The sequence below is a fragment of the Lactuca serriola genome, chromosome 3 (assembly GCF_051521515.1).
Source record: "Lactuca serriola cultivar US96UC23 chromosome 3, Lser_US96UC23_V15, whole genome shotgun sequence".
Taxonomy (NCBI): domain Eukaryota; kingdom Viridiplantae; phylum Streptophyta; class Magnoliopsida; order Asterales; family Asteraceae; genus Lactuca; species Lactuca serriola.
In genome coordinates this window covers 11,213,993-11,218,799 of record NC_136410.1, presented here as the reverse complement: position 1 = coordinate 11,218,799, position 4,807 = coordinate 11,213,993, and the positions used below count along the sequence as shown (strand labels likewise).

Genomic DNA, 4,807 nt, shown 5'->3' with positions numbered 1-4,807 from the left:
TTATATTTCTAACTTTCTTCTGTCAAAATAATGAACACGGAGGAATAAGTGGTTTCTGAATATGTTGAATCTTACTGTCGTTTTATGTGGTACATTGTTGCCTTAGTTGAAATCTGGAAGTACTGATTACATCAGGTAAAGATAATGCAATTTTTTCTTCAATCCACATCTTCAAAATAAAGCTCTACGATCAAATCGATATCAATGCCACTATCCGAGGTTTTTCATTCTGATGTGTGATCGACATTGACAGGGATCCACTTCAAAAGTTATATAATTGAATCTAATTTACATCTAAGCAATTGATGTGTAAGGTTCTACGATTACATCTACGGATGTGGATATGCAGTTTTGCTTTGAAAATAGAGACGGATGAAGGGTGGCCGGTGGTGGGGGGATTTTCATTAGGGCAATAAAATGGGAGGAGTAGTAGATGCTATTCATCAGGGGGTATGAAGTAGGAGGGTGGTATCTTCGAGACTAATTTTATTAGATTAGTTTTTTAATAAATGCATTAATTATAAATATTAAAAATGTGAAAATTTTATAGGATAAATTTGTTTTTAGTATTTATGTTATATAACTACACATGTACAATATACGTAAGCCACCATAGCTTATAAAATTTTATAAACATACAATTGAAGTGTTACTAGTTATTTAGTCATGGTCTAATACATGTTTTAGATTTTGATTTTATGCATTTCCCTCTAATACTAATTATTTATGGTTTATTATGTTAATCATTAATCTTAAAATATGAACTATATTTAATTATATATATTTATATTTTAAAAAAAAATAAAAAGTTATATTTGGACAATAGAAAATCCAAAATATTACCTAGCACATCAATCCGTCAAAATTTCTCTATACCAAATGCTTCTTACATGTCGAATAACGGTATTTATATTATTTTACAATTTATTTTTAATATAAAATTAATATAAAATGTGCAAGACTCTTTGATTTATTATATTTTTAATATTTAATATTATTTTTAATATTACTAAATAATTTTTGTCATTTTATAACAAATGTCTACAATTGTAAATTAATATCTACAGATAACTATATAAATGTTGCCTTAGACTAGAAAAATATAAACTTAGCCAAAACATATGTATATCAACGTACAATTATTAATCTTCATTCAACAAATATAAATGTTACAACACCCTTCTCAACAATTTCAAATGGTACCCATTTCTATATTTACAAATATAAAAATATATGTTTGACCTTTATATAACTCATAACAATAATAATTTCTAGCGTTCTAATTTTACCAGACAATTATATTTTCGATAATAACGTTCAAACAACACTATCTATTAACAAAGATAATTACTAAGCTATACATTTATTAATTAGTAAATATTTTATTATCAGTTTTCAATAAATAAGTTCGATGTAATTAAAATTATTTTTTAAACTTCTCATCCGTGGTGTCTACAGGTTATAACCTAGTATAGTTATTATTAAAAGATAGATGCATATAATCGAGTCAAATATATAGAAAATATGAAAAATAAATAAATAAAGCCCTTTTTTAGGTTTAAACCGGGCCGAACTAAACCCATGGCTTCAATGGCCGATGAGGCCGAACTAAACCCATCGGCTTCAATGGCCGAACTAAACCCATGGCTTCAATGGCCGATGAGGCCTTAGCTAAAAGCCGGGCTTTACTGGATACGGGCTGGAACAGCCCTTTGTGCAGCTCTCAGCCGACACCTATTTTATGACTAATAAAAAAAAAAAAAAAAAAAAAAGCATCAAAATAGGTTAAATTATGATAATTTAATATAAGTAAAAAAACACAGAAAGTAGTACAGCAGTGAAGCCAACATGGACAGCGGGATTTAAAACCCATATGTTCTGTTTTAGCAACATCCTACTATCTCTTGATTCTTTCTTCTTATACAAAAACAAAAACAAAAACAAATCAATTTCCTCACCAAGTAGCTGATACAGACAGCTTGGCCTACTTCAAAGTTCAAACAACCCTAGATAGAAAACAAACCACCAGCCACCTCACTTGACAACCATTAAACCCCCATTCAAAACCTTCAATATTTTCTCACAGATTCTATGCAATCCTCGAAAAATATGCCACCCTTTTCACAGTCGAAGCCTCTCTCAAATGGGGTTTCCAAGAATCCTCACGATTTCACCAGAACAAACGTAGTCACCATTGATGTAGGTGGTCAACTCTTTCAAACAACCGTACAAACCCTAACCCTAGCTGGGTCCAATACCCTTTTCTCCAATCTCTTCAATTCTTCTGAACAGAACAGTTCAATCCCTTTTATTGATAGAGACCCTGAATTGTTTTCGATTCTTTTATCTCTATTAAGAACCGGGAATCTTCCATCAAAAGCCAAAACCTTTGAGATTCAAGATATTGTTTTTGAAGCGAAGTTTTATGGGGTTGAACATCTTCTTGTTCAATCTCAATCTAACCCTTCGCAATTTGAACCTTTTGATCTTGAAAAATCAATGATATTGCCTCTCAGTGGCAGAGATTCACCTTCTGCAATCGCTACAACACCATACGGGTCAGTCCATGTCTCTCATGGCAGCAAAATCACGTCTTTTGATTGGTCTTTACAAAGAAAGTCTACGACTTTGACCCAATTCACGGCTATTGATTCTTTATTAGCTTTATCATCAAATGTTGTAGCAGCTGGTGCTACTGATTTCTCCGGCTTGCAAATCATTGATCTTGAAATGGGTCATGTTAGACAAACCATAAATTGGGAAAATGTGACCAAATCTGGTTCAACTGTTCAAGCAATTGGAACTTCCCCTGAGCTTTTATTCACTAGTTTTGAATCAAGTCGCAGGAATTCAAACTCTATATTGGTATACGACCTGAATGATAGCTTCAAAGTTGTCTCAGAAATTGGGCATAATGAAATCTTTGGTGCTGATCTTGATTCGGCGATTCCATCAACAAAATTGAATTGGATTCCAAGTCTTAAACTGCTAATGGCTTCTGGGTCTCACAGTGGACCATCTGGCGTTTCAGGTAACATCAAGTTTTGGGATATAAGATCCGGGAATCTTGTTTCAGAAATAAAAGAGAAAGTCGATTGCTTTTCGGATATCACAGTTTCTGATGCCCTTTCAGCTGTTTTCAAGATCGGAACAAATTCTGGAGAGGTTTCTTACATTGATTTTAGGAGCATTTTGCCTGATAATTCTTGGAATTGTCTTGGTGATTCAAGAAAAGTGATGAATGTGAAGAAAGAAGGGTATGGTTGTAAGATTGAAAGTCATGGGAATCAAGTTTTTTGCAGTAAAGAAGGTGAATTGGAGCTGTGGTCTGAGGTTTTGATGGGTTCTTTGAGAAATGGTAAAAATGGGAAAGAAGAGAGGGTCTTTAAGAAGAACATGTTGGGTAGGTCGAAGGATTTAGGACAAAATAGGATCACAAATCTAGGGTTTGGTGGAAACAAAATGTTCGTTACTAGGAAAGATCAGCAATTTGTCGAGGTCTGGCAAAGCTCTGTAAGAAGATTTTGATCATTTGAAGTTTCATATGATTTTGATCTTTTATGCGATCAAAAGAAACAAAGATAGTGATTATTTGTTTGTGTACATTATCGTTTTTACAAGACATACCTTTTTTTTATTATTTTTATTTTTTTTTGTGCTCGAATGTGTAGAGTGATATGCATGATATCAAAATTTTTATTAGAAGTTCTATAGTCGTTTTGAATCAATTTGATTTATATGTAATCCTGAATTTCTTAGGATGGATATTATGTTTACAGTTATTTTTTGTAAGTTTGTACAATATTTGTTGTTGTTAGAATTGTTATTTTAATGAATACAATACAATATATCCGTGGTTGCAAAATCGTCCTATTAGACTACACTACATCCTTCAGTACTCTTCTTATTCTAAACATGTTTGCTTTGAAAAACTATAGAATCAGGGCGGAACACACACATTGGAACGAGCGGGCCGAAACCAAACTTTTAAACATGTTATCTATAAAGCTTTTAAATATTCATTGGCTCGTTGGTATCTTAAGAATTTATATTTTTTTAATAAAAAATCTATTAATAATAAACCGTTTTTTCATTTAAGTTTAAAAAGAAAAAAACATGTTTAAACTTCTAAACATGTTATTTATAAAGCTGTTAAATATTCATTGGCTCGTTGATATCTTAAGAACTTATATTTTTTTAATAAAAAATCTATTAATAATAAACCGTTTTTTATTTAAGTTTAAAAAGAAAAAAACATGTTTAAACTTCTAAACATGTTATCTATAAAGCTGTTAAATATTCATTGGTTCGTTGGTATCTTAAGAACTTATATTTTTTTAATAAAAAATCTATTAATAATAAACCGTTTTTTCATTTAAGTTTAAAAAAAAAAAAATCTTATACATGTATATTTTATTCTAATCTTTATATATATATATATATATATATATATATATATATATATATATATATATATATATATATATTTTAATAGTCACTACTTAGCAATATTTACTAATAATTAGTAAACTTCAAAATGATGAAATTCAAAAGTACGTTTACTTTTACAAACTAAGAATAATATAAGATAGGGATAATGACTTAAAAGGGTATTGTATTTTTCGTTTTGTACATGTTTAATCACTGAAAAAAAATTTTGTCTACATTTTCCCATTAAACTCGTTTTGTTGTCCATATCTTATCCTTATGACTGGTTGGTGTGGTTTTAACCGGTTTCCGACGGTCTTTGCATTTCCGACGAGACTCCGGTCATCTTCTCCGGCAAGTCTCCGGCCAATATGATTTT

At 30.7% G+C, this 4,807-nt stretch overlaps 1 pseudogene; it reads left to right on the top strand.

Moving 5' to 3' along the window:
• The first annotated feature begins 1,893 nt into the window (after positions 1-1,893).
• On the top strand, positions 1,894-3,646 carry LOC145091475 (BTB/POZ domain-containing protein At5g41330 pseudogene; annotated as a pseudogene).
• The last annotated feature ends 1,161 nt before the right edge of the window (positions 3,647-4,807 follow it).